Here is a 13,204-nt window from a genome sequence, read left to right on the forward strand (position 1 = left end):
CTACCCAAGCAAAATCCGTGAAATAAATGATACTCCAACTCACGAGCCTTCTCCAATCGAATCACTTGACCATTCAGCTAATTAATACATTTTGAGAATTAAAAAATAAAAAAATTGAAGACCCCAATCCATACCCTCGTGAACAGCCGGTTACGTCTAAAACTGAAACATCATTGTGTGTTAACATTTTCAATCAACATGCACAAAAATTAATTTGTATGTTGTTCTCAAGTTTTATTCTCGTAGCAGGGAATTTTTACATCGCGATGACCGTGAGGGCATTCCGATGTATTGTTGCCACAGAGAGTTTGACTTTCGTTTTTGACTGGTAACTTACCGTATAAATACGCGGACATTATCGAGTGCAAAATAACATTCCTTATCGCTTGTTTTGAATTCATTTCTTCAATGAATACTCATAAAAAATTTTTTTTTTAGAACATAAATTAATAATATGAAAATGTTTTGTCGTTAGAAATATATATATAAGTAAAAAATGCACACGTACAGAAAAATTGTGTTAACGCATGCGGAAGAATATCTCAAGAACGTTTTGCGGGAAAATATGAATGCCTACTCAAATCCAATCTATTAGAAAAATCGAATTATTCATACACAAGAATTGCGGACAGCTCAGCTGGATGGCTTTATCAGCTACCACACAGAGAACCGTAATCATTGAAATTTTTTTAACGTTATTGTCTATGTGGAATTATGACCACTAGCTAAATAAATGAATACTATGTCTATTTTATAAATCTCATATAAAATTAATAAATCATAGAGATCTCACCAATTTTTTAGCTTTGAAATGGTGTAATAAAATCCACTTTATCTTGATATTTACTGGTGTCCCTATCATGTTGAACGTCGGGTTCTCTTTTGGTTGAGATATGTTAAATTACGAGGTATACATATTTTATAAAAAATCATATTAAATTCATTTTTTATTGTAAATCAAATTAACAAATTATACAGTATTGGCAAATAATTTTCCTATCAAATGGTATAAGAATCGTCATTTTAAAATAATGTTTACTGTTGTCCCTAAGCATTTGAAAGTGAAACTTCATTATTTATGAATACGATGTATATTCATTCAACTTAGATTGACCGTATTCAAAGACAAATTGGTCTTGTTATTTAGTTGAATTCTCATTTTTATGATGTGAACTTCTTTTCTAACTACATCCATCATTTTAAATATCTAGTTAGGTTTTAAACAATATATTAATTTCTATTATACCAAAGAGTTCTTTAAACATCAAAATTTTAAAAGTAGTATGGTTTTGTTGACATCTTGAAGAAAAATATGCAAAAAGTGTTGGGTTTTTTTTTCGTTTTTTTGTTAATGGCTCTGTCTAATTAATCTTATTTTGATTTGAGTAATTATATTATTATTATCAAATATTTGAATACACAATTGCATGATTGTATTATTGAAAAAAAATGTCTACGAAATCTGAAAAACTAAATTGAAATAGAAAAGATGACAACGTGCAATTTTTAATGTTATTCAAAACATACAAAGTTTTATACAAGTTTTGTATAATGAAAAGGTATAGGGAATATTATTCTTATCATTATAAGAAATGATCAGAGAAGTAAATGCAAGTATTTTGAATGTTTACAGTAAGATATCATAGCATCAAAATCATTGTTAGGATATGCTATCTTTATGTTCTCCTTCATACATTAATCTTATTGTTTAGTACAAGGATTTGTATAGTACTATACAAATCCTTGTTTAGTATATCCATAAAATGTCGTTTAATAATACAAATGACGAAAAACATCGAGGTCCTCTTTAAGAAAAGCTCCATAATTATCGATCTCAGCTAACATATAAACACGATTGTCAATATTTACATAGTATATTGTTTAAGCGTCCCATGGTGCCACGGCAAATCCTTTCCGGTGCGGTATCACTATTCAATACCATATGTTACTATTTTATCTTATCATTGAAGTATTATATTGAAAATATAGTAGTCCATGCAAAAGAGATTGTTGGGAGACCCCCTTTTTTAATTTTTGCAGTTAAATATTAAACCCTGACCACATGCACACCTTCAATATATGTACAAACCACTAAACTTTAAGGAGAAAGTCTGCGGTTTTATTTACTGATATCTATGTCTAATTAAGGGTAGTGAATTATGTAAGTTTTATGTTCCTAGAGGACAGGAAAATATTACAATTTAATCCACAGGTGTTAATGAGTTTACGTGTTACATACATCATCAAATAAAATTCAGCATGGAGTATACATCTGGCTTATACAATGTCAATGTCGAATACATGTGACCTACCCATATCAAATAAAATCTAAAATTGACAGTAAAAAAATGTACATCTTGTCATATTTATGATATTGCCTTCTGTAGCTTTTATTTATATGTTTGTGAGATTTCAACCCTCCCTCTATACCTTAATTTAGCCTATGTAGAATAAACAAAACACAGCAATACGCACAGTAAAACTCAATTTAAAAGAAGTCAGAGTCCGATGTCAGAATAGATAACAAAAGTCTTTTAAGACACTAAGTAAAATGGCAATGATACACTGATAAATTAACTAAAGGACTACTACAGCAATAACTGACATGCCAGCTCCACACTTCAATTAAACTGATTGAAAGATTATGTATTCGTCATATTCATAAATTGTCTATCCTTTTCCAGAATCACGTTGAAGAGTTAAATGCTTTTTTATACGACCGCAAAAAAATTTTTGTGGTCGTATATTGGTATGACGTTGGCGTCGTCGTCGTCGTCGTCGTCTGGCGTCGTCCGGCGTCGTCCGAAGACACTTGGTTTTCGCACTCTAACTTTAGTTTAAGTGAATGGATCTTTATGAAATTTTACCACAAGGTTCAATACCACAAAAGGAAGGTTGGGATTGATTTTGGGGGTTATGGTAATAACAGTAAAGGAATTAGGGGCCAAAAAGGGGCCAAAAATAAGCATTTTTGTAACTTCCAGACATAACTTGTGTGTTAGTGTATGGATCTCTCTGACATTGTACCACAAGGTTCCATATCACTAAAGGAATGCTGGGATTGATTTTGGGGGTAATTGCCTCCAAATTTTAGGAATTAGGGGCCAAAAAAGGGGCAAAAAACAAGCATTTTTCTAGTTTCATGACAATAACTTGTGTGTAAGTGTATGGATCTTTCTGAAATTGTACTACAAGGTTCCATATCACAAAGGGAAAGCTGGGTTTGAGTTTGGGGGTAATTGCCCTAAACGTTTAGGAATTTGGGGCCAAAAAGGGGCAAAAAAACACATTTTTTTCTAGTTTCCAGACAATAACTTGTGTTCAAGTGTATGGATCTCTCTGAAATTGTACTGCAAGGTACCATACCACAAAGGGAAGGCTGGGATTGAGTTTGGGGGTGATGAATCATAATGGGGGTTCACAAAATTTTGGGGGGGGATTTATTTTTTTTTCCTTTTTTTCTTTTTTTCCTTTTTTGTTTCTTTTAAAATTTTCCATTTTAAGTTGGTTATTTCTGATTTATATTTAAAATCAAATAATAATGATATGGTAGGAGATACACACCAAACAGGATGTGTAAATTATTATATAATAAGTATTGTGCAATAGCAAGAAATTTTCAATTGCACAGTATTGCACAATAGCAAGAAATCTTCAATTGCACAGTATTGCGCAATAGCAAGAAATCTTCAATTGCACAGTATTGCGCAATAGCAAGAAATATCCAATAGCACAATATTGCGCAATAGCAAGAAATTGTCAATTGTACAGTATTGCGCAATAGCAAGAAATATTTAATAGCACAGGATTGTGCAAAAGAAGATACTTCCTATAAATTGCTTATTTCTTGACCAATTTCAATGGGGTTTTATTCTTGATTTCATGGGGTTCTTTAATATGCTGAATCTAACCGTGTATTTAGTTTTTGGATTTTGAGCCCCGTTTTTAAATTGGTCCACATTGAGGTCCAAAGGGTCCAAAATTAAACTTTGTTTGATTTCATCAAAAATTGAATTATTGGGGTTCTTTGATATGCCGAATCTAACTGTGTATTTAGATTCTTAAATTTTGGTTCCGTTTTTCAAATTGGTCTACATTAAGGTCCAAAGGGTCCAAAATTAAACTTAGTTTGATTTTAACAAAAATTGAATTCTTAGGGTTCTTTGATATGCTGAATCTAAACATGTATTTAGATTTTTGATTATGGGCCCAGTTTTCAAGTTGGTCTAAATCGGGGTCCAAAATTAAACTTTGTTTGATTTCAACAAAAATTGAATATATGGGGTTCTTTGATATGCTGAATCTAACCATGTATTTAGATTTTTGATTTTTGGGCCCCGTTATCAACTTTGTCCACATTGAGGTCAAAAGGGTCCAAAATTAAACTTTGTTTGATTTCATCAAAAATTGAATTATTGGGGTTCTTTGATATGCCGAATCTAACCGTGTATTTAGATTCTTAATTTTTGGTTCCGTTTTCAAATTGGTCTACATTAAGGTCCAAAGGGTCCAAAATTAAACTTAGTTTGATTTTAACAAAAATTGAATTCTTAGGGTTCTTTGATATGCTGAATCTAAACATGTATTTAGATTTTTGATTATGGGCCCAGTTTTCAAGTTGGTCCAAATCGGGGTCCAAAATTAAACTTTGTTTGATTTCAACAAAAATTGAATGTATGGGGTTCTTTGATATGCTGAATCTAACCATGTATTTAGATTTTTGATTTTTGGGCCCCGTTATCAACTTTGTCCACATTGAGGTCAAAAGGGTCCAAAATTAAACTTTGTTTGATTTCATCAAAAATTGAATTCTTGGGGTTCTTTGATATGCTGAATCTAACCATGTATTTAGATTTTGGATATTGGACCATAATAGGTGAATGTCCAATTTAAAATTTTTAAGTTCTTAGACCACATTCAATCTGTGTTAGAAACCTATGCTGTGTCAAATATTTAATCACAATCCAAATCCAAAGCTGTATCAAGCTTGAATGTTGTGTCCATACTTCCCCCAACTGTTCAGGGTTCGACCTCTGCGGTCGTATCATGCTGCGCCCTGCGGAGCATTTTATTTTTATATAAAACATAATCTAGATAATACTCAAGCCTGCTTGATGTTGAAAGGAATTTTGTATATTGGATTTTCATCTAACCCAATTAAAAAGAAATTTACAAGGATAGATCAGTTTGCCTGCGGCTTTTATTGAACTTGTTAAAATCAAAAACACCGATGATAAATTATTTGGACTATCTTAAAGCTTCCGAAAAGGTCGTGTGTAGTATAAACAGGGTTACAAATTTCATACAATAAGAAAATTTACTAGATTAAGAAAAAAAATTAAAAAAAGTATTGATCAAGAGATATACATATATTATAAATATAGGAAATATAATAACATGTAAACGTATCTCTTTTGAACCATCGTTAACAGAAAATATTCTTTCTTCATCATAGGGCATGCACAACTTTTCTTTTTCTTAATTATTTCTTTCCTATCGGCAATTTCTTCATCATTCATCTATGTATAGTGTACGCGGATTTTCTTTCTTAAATCCAACTGCGTTCGGAATTATCGTATAACAGCTTATATCATTAATTACCCTAACTCGAATAATTCAGCGCCCTCTATCGGTCAGTGTCCTCTCGCGGTAGCGATCGATAGTGAGTCGGAATATAACGACTGGATTAGTCGGATTACTATCAGTCCAGTATATAATTTTTACTAAAAGAGTTATCTCCTCTTAAATGGCTTATTCAAAATGATTCTAAAAACACAAAATTTGATATTTGTTTAAATATTTTGAGTTATACAATAAATCATCAAGTTTTCTTTATATAAATTAACAGTCTAACCAATAAACTGCAAATCTGTCTCCAAATTTGCAGATTTGGGCAAATATCTAGACCGATTTTGTACTGGGATTGTACAATCCAAGATGGCGGTATACCATGAATCTACCTTATTCATTTTTCACTTTCACTTCACTTACTTATAGGTGGCACGGTAGTATTTCCTGGCCCATAAGGGATAATGATAGCCTTTTTAGAATTTTCACCACTTTCTAACACTGCCAAAAATTCTACATTCACAGTTAACTGAAGTACTTTCATTTTACTATTCAGAAATGAATTTGAATGTGTATCATGACCGTTTACTTTTTTTGCTATTTTTAAAAACCTAAGACTACTAGTGCATTTAGGTCTTTTATCGTGCAGTGAATACAAAATTCTTAAAAATTCTCAAAAATTCATTTTCATCTGTATGTAAAATTATTTCATATTTTCCTACACCTGACTCATCCCTCAGTTTGGGAAAGTATGTTCAGTTGATACTGTATTTTTTGTCAATCACACTGTTCGGATACATTGACTTAAGTAACAAAAGAGCAACCTAAATTCTGGAATGCAAATACTACCGCGCTACCTATATTCCCCTGTAATTTATACAATATATTTGGTTTACAGTTTGATTCAGAAGAAACACCGAAATAGCTAGATATTACAATTAATTATCTAATTACTACCACAATTTGATATTAATAAGTATTGCAATTTTCATTGTTATTAATAAATGTAATGTCAGTATTACAAATCTAATCTTGAATCAATCCTAATCCTATCTTATTTTTGGGAAATATTTTTACAAATTCAAATGTGACGTCACTTTGTGTGTTTTTTTAGAATTTCAAATGTGACGTCACTTTGTGCGTTGAGGCTTTAGCTAACTCGGCTGTGTATTTTTATGTGTTGGATTAAGTTGTTTTATGTAATGTATCCGTTTTTATTCTGTAGTTAGTCCCCACTTCGGTTTTATCATGTATATCTATTATATAGTCATTTTATAAAATTTACTGTTTGCAAAATTATAAATTATTCTAAATAATAAGGATGTTCTTGTCCCAGGCAGAAAACCCTGGCCGTGTTAGGCGCAACTTTTTGGAAGTTTTGGTCCTCGGTGCTCTTCAGCTTAGTACTTGTTTTGGCTTTCAGACTTTTTTCATTTGGGCGTCACTGGTTGGTCTTGTGTGGACGAGACGCACGTCTGGCGTATTGAATTTTAAGCCTAGTACCTTTTGTTAGCTATTATTCGTGTGTTTCTTTGGTCCTATATGTTCTCCCATTTAATTGTATTGTGGTCCTGTCATGTGATGTTGTCGTTTTGGTGTTGTGTTTGACGTTGCCATAAAAGCGGGAGGTTTGGCATGCCACAAAACCAGGTTCAACCCACCTTTTTTTTTCTTAAAATGTCCTGTACCAAGTCAGGAAAATGGCCATTGTTATATTATAGTTCGTTTCTGTGTGTGTTATATTTTAATGTTGTGTTTTTGTTGTGTCGTTGTTCTCCTCTTATATTTGATGCGTTTCCCTCAGTTTTAGTTTGTAACCCGGATTTGTTTTTATCTCTATCGATTTATGAGTTTCGAACAGCGGTATACTACTGTTGCCTTTATTTAATGAAAGTAAAGATTTTGACAACATTATTTTGTACAAATATAGAGTCTAAGTCAGATATATTATAAGTATGCTGATGTTGCACAGTTCGAATGATGCACTGCCAATTTAACAGTTTACGTCAGAAGATCTCAGAACTTCAAATTTTAAAATTCAAATTTTAATGTCCAATCATTGGGATGGCCAACTCGGCAACTGATTACCATAATTGCCTTTTGTTTATTTAGTCTTAAGGCATGTAAGGGATTTGAATCGGGATAATATATAAAATGTCCGGCTGGCTAACAATAATTTTGGAAGCCCTGATTATCTCCCCATAATGATAGATTGTTGAGAAAATTAGAGTTATCTAACATTAATCACAGAGAGGGGTAAGCTAACAATTTTTAATTAGTCCCCTACCGACGAAGTCGAAAGGGACTTTCGGTTTGCACTCTGTCCGTCTGTCTGTCCTTCCATCCGTCAGTCTGGCAACTCAGCTTTCCACACTTTTTTTCTTCGTTCTTGAAGATATTGATTTGATATTTGGTATATAGTTTTATAATGACAAGTTATAGATCAAGTTCGAATTTTGTTCCGGTCTGATGATTTAGTCCAGAGTTATGGTCCATAAAAAAAATCCATAACTAATGTTAAGAGTACTATGTTAAACCATATATCTGTACAAAGGGAGATAACTCATTTTTTAAAAGACATTCTTTGGTAAATTGTTTGAGGAATTTTGTGGCAGGTTTATATGTTATTTTGTATAAACTAACTTTCTGATTGCTACATGTATATATATATATATTTTTTTTATTAAGTGAAATCCTTTAATTAGATAATAATCTATTTTTATTAAAGTATATATTTCATTACATTACATTGTGTAGATAAAAGTTGTTGACATTTTATAGATAAGTTACAAATCTATATTAGTTTGTGACAAATGAAAGAAAAAAAAATTTGGAACTATTAATTATATTTGATTGTAATTCGAAAATAGATTTACATTGTATTACATCATATCTAATGTTAGAGTGTTATAGGTTTTCCACACTTTTTTTCATCATGCTTGAAGATATTGATTGACAATTGGTATATAGTTTTATCATGACAAGTTACAGATCAAGTTCAAATTTTTGTTTCAGTCTGATAATTTTGTGCAGAGTTATGGTCCTTGGACTTGAAAAAATTCTCTCATATATTCAGTTTTCCACACTGTTTTTAGTCATGCTTGAAGATATTGACTTGATATTTTCTATTTGTTTACACCATGACAAGTTATAGAATAAGTTAGCATTTTGTTCCAGTATAATGAATTTTTAACTGGTAGGGGACTATGTATTGCCATGCAATACTCTCAGAATGCTTGTTATAGCTTTATTAACGTTAAAACAATTTTCCGCTAAAATGAATGTTACTTTATTCAAATATAAGGACTTTGTACGCAAAACCTACTAATCTTATTAGATATTATGAATTTTTATGACATTAGATAAACAGCTAACTAGTATATTATTCCAAGATACATCAAGATTGAAAAGACTAAACGAGAGAGTTCACAATGATCTTAATATAAACCAGTTTGAAAACTAACAGCTTAACCATGTGTAATTACTAGTTCAGTTCATAGTTAGATAAGAACATTTCTAAACTTCAAAGAAAAGCACAGAAGAATAAGGCTATCACCACTTGGCATCATTCTAAAATAGACTGTAAAGAAGCTACTGCTTAATTTGATGAAAAGCTACAACTCTGTCTAGCTACTGAGAAGAGCTACAATGTTTATATATAAATTAAGCAGCACATAAACAGTAACAAGAAAGGCTGTTAACCTGTGAACTGTAGACGGCAGCAATTTCAATATTTAAACTTATCAGATTGATGAAGAAAACAGAAACTACATGAGACAAAACAGAAACTGCAATTCCATTAGACCAGTACATCCTACCCTTACTATGAAATCATATTCTCTCAAAGATTAACTCCCTCTCTAATTTCCACTCACAATCATATACCATCACCCTCTCCATCATTTTATTTTTTATCCCTCCCTTTCTTGCCCTTTCACTTTTTCGTAACACCCTTAACCACCTACCACCTATACCCCTTCTGCTTTGTGTTAAGTCCCTATGAGAAGATTGGGTTAGTAGATGAATACAATATTATAAGATGTACCAGAAATGGAAGAATTTACATTTTAGAAATATGAAGGAAATTTAGAACTAATTGATACCAAACATAAACATATGATACTGAGCCACTTTTAGAAATGTAGTCTTATTTTCTACACATAATGGTCATCATAGCATTCGTACAAAAGGTTAACAGCTAAAGTTACAGAAAGCCAAATTGTGTAATGTAAATTTAAAAATAGAATGCTATTTTGATTGATAAACATTATGAATGCCAAAAGTGTATATTTAACTCTCAATTTTAAAGTGTTTTGGGTGTGTTGATGAAAAAATGCCAAATGATATAAAAATACGAATAGTAAAACAACATGTAAAAGCAAAAAGCCAAATGAAAAAATGCCAAAGTTAAAAAATGCTAATGTTATTAAAAATACCTGTCTGCTAATGTACTAGCCAGCCGTCCTGTGGGTTAGCTGGACTTTAAGGTGCTAGTATTCGAGCCAAAATTTGTTTCTGTGAAAAAAGTTCCAGTGGAACTAATATCACAGGAAATATGTTCTGAGAGAACTTTTTTCACAGATGATTTCTATATAATTTGTTCCATCTCTATAAAATTTGTTCCACACTTTACCTGGTGAAATAAGTACCGGGGTGGTGAAATTTGTTCCCTACCTTGTGAAATAAGTTCCAGGTTTATGAGATTTGTTCCTTACCTGGTGAAATAAGTTCTAGGTCTGTGAGATTTGTTCCTCACCTGGTGAAATAAGTTCCTTGTCTGTAAAATATGTTCCAATGGTTAAACAAGTTATCTTATATACTGAGCATTTGTCATCAGTGCGTTTAAAGTTATGATTCATATGCATTATAAAAATAAGTATTATATTAATAATATAAGCAAAAAGTATAAATCATCCAATTCGGATCCTGTGGAGTATAGCAAATGTTTAGCATGTTTAGTTATATACTCTGTAAAAATATCAAAATGACACTTTTGAGCCAGAAAAGAGTAGAATAAGAAAAATCATTCAGAAAAAAAGTATAGTTAAGGATGAACATATGTACTTATTTGAAAAGGACATAATAACTGATCAATTGTATCAAAAGACATGTAGTTTCAAAAGACATACTCTTTTGAAACTGTGTCATGACCTAAGTACATGTATGACAAGAACAAGGGGCCATGACAGTTAAAAGGAACCAAGGTGGAATACTACATAAAAAATAAATACAAATTATAATACTTTTCAATGGCTTTATTTCGTATCTTCATCCTATGGTTACAGACATCCCTTGATTGCAAATGTATCCCATGCAAGCACACTCGGTACAGCATTTAGCTTGCATTATAATTTAAGTGTAACAAGAAAATATTTAGCTGAGCAATATGTTGCAAAAGTACTAATTTCTGTGAAAATATGTTTGAGCGGAACTTATTAATTTCTATGAAATATGTACATGTTCGTTTAAAACTAATATCACAGAAACTTAAATATTTATCTTATTTATAACTCTAAGTACATGTAATATTAATTGGAACAAAATTCATGGAGCTATGATATTTGTTCCGGAACTTATTTCACATTTGGTCATAAAATTAGTTCTGGAACAAATTTTACAGTGCTGGAACATATTTTCTGTGATATAAATTCCGATGGAACATATTTTGTATGAAATTTGTTCCAGTGGAACAAATGTCACGCCGGAACAAATTTTTTATTACACTAGTTCACCAAGACAAATGCCCGCAGTGGGTCACCTATCTTTTCCTTTTGGAGTACCAGTTTTTTAGTCTCAGATTTGACTTGGGGGGCTTAAAATTAACTGAGATAAAATTGAAAAATATATAAAAAAACAGTCATATGTACAATTTAAAAATTTTGTCTTAAAAAAGGAAAAATATCCCCTTTGACCCCCATTCCCAAATGGATAATAAATTGCTCCGCTGAGCGCAGCTGGATACGACCGCAGAGGTTCAACACTGAACAGTTGGGGCAAAAATGAACACAATATTCGCAATTGATACAGGTCTGAATTTGGATTGTAATTAAATATTTGACACATACCAGGTTTCTGACACAGAATAACTGTAGTCAAAGAACTTAGAATTGTTTATATTATTTGAATTTATATTCAATGTTTTGCTTTTGTGCAATACACTATGCTGTTGTGAATTGAATATTTGAAGACATTTTCTTTTTAATTTCTGAAATCTGAAATGAGACATCTTACTACACACAATACTGTGCTATTGCTTAATACTGTGCAATTTAAGATTTCTTGCTATTGCGCAATACTGTGCAATAAGATATTTCTTGCTATTGTGCAATATTGTGCAATTGAAGATTTCTTGCTATTGTGCAATACTGTGCAATTGATGATTTCTTGCTATTGTGCAATACTTCGCAATTGGTTATTTCTTGCTATTGCTCAATACTGTGCAATTGTAGATTTCTTGCTATTGCGCAATACTGTGCTTTAGCGCAATTCTATGCAATTGGAAGATTTCTTGCTATTGCACAATACTTCATATGATAACTTGTGTGTTTCTCCTGTCATATCAATATTTTTTGCTTTTACATATATCTAATATAATTGATTGAAAAATGGAAAATTAAAAAAAAAATACATAAAATTAATGACCCCCCCCCCTCCCCAATTATTTTGACCCCCCCTTGAAGTAATTACCCCCAAACTCAATCCCAGCCTTCTCTTAGGGGTATGGTACCTTGCAGTACAATTTCAGAGAGATCCATACACTTAAACACAAGTTATTGTCTGGAAACAAGAAAAATGCTATTTTTTTGCCCCTTTATTGGCCCCTAATTCCTGAACTTTTGGGCCAATTACCCCCCAACCTCTTACCCAGTCTTCACATTGAGATATGGAACCTTGTAGTACAATTTCAGAGAGATCCATAATTCCATATACTTACACACAAGTTATTGTCCAGAAACTACAAAATTGCTTGTTTTAGCCCCTTTTTTGGCCCCTCATTTCTGAACATTTAGGACAATTACCCCCAAACTCATACCCAGTCTTCCCATTGTGATATGGAACCTTGTTGTACAATTTCAGAGAGATCCATACACTTACACACAAGTTATGGTCCGGAAACTACAAAATTGCTTGTTTTTTATCCTTTTTGGTCCCCAATTTTTTTAAAACCGTTGGTACCAAAACCCCAAAACCAACCCCAGTATTCCCATTGTGATATGGAACCTTGTGGTACATTTTCAGAGATATCCATAGACTTGCACACAAGTTATGGTCAGGAAACTACAAAATTGCTTGTTTTTTACCCTTTTGGGGACCCTTAATTTCTAAACCTTTGGTACCATAACCCCCAAAATCAATCCCAACCTTCCCTTTGTGGTATTGAACTAGAAAAATGCTTGTTTTTGGTCCTTTTTTTGCCCCCAACTCCTGCATGTTTGTGGCAATTACCCCCAAACTCAATCTCAGCCTTCCCTTGATATGGAACCTTGTGGTACAATGTCAGAGAGATCCAAACACTTACACACAAGTTATTGTCCGGAAACTACAAAAATGCTTTTTTTTTTTACCCTTTTTGGCCCTTAGTTCCCAATCTGTTGGCACCATAACACCCAAAATGTGGCATTAAACATTGTGGTAT

At 32.1% G+C, this 13,204-nt stretch overlaps 1 protein-coding gene across 5 annotated transcripts in view; it reads left to right on the forward strand.

Annotated features, from left to right (window-relative positions):
* LOC127716385 (serine/threonine-protein phosphatase with EF-hands 2-like) overlaps nucleotides 1-13,204 on the forward strand; it is a 214,437-nt gene that overhangs the window by 96,028 nt on the left and 105,205 nt on the right. For 2 of the 5 annotated variants that reach the window (XR_007988892.1, XR_007988891.1), the window contains exon 17: nucleotides 3,196-3,357. The exons of 1 other annotated variant lie outside the window; for it this stretch is intronic. The gene's annotated coding sequence lies outside the window, so the exon portion shown is untranslated. Of the gene's footprint in view, nucleotides 1-3,195; nucleotides 5,082-13,204 lie in introns of those variants that run through there. 2 more of the 5 variants (XR_007988895.1, XR_007988893.1) reach the window with 2 other exon arrangements.

This window comes from Mytilus californianus, unplaced genomic scaffold (genome assembly GCF_021869535.1).
Source record: "Mytilus californianus isolate M0D057914Y unplaced genomic scaffold, xbMytCali1.0.p SCAF_9, whole genome shotgun sequence".
NCBI lineage: Eukaryota > Metazoa > Mollusca > Bivalvia > Mytilida > Mytilidae > Mytilus > Mytilus californianus.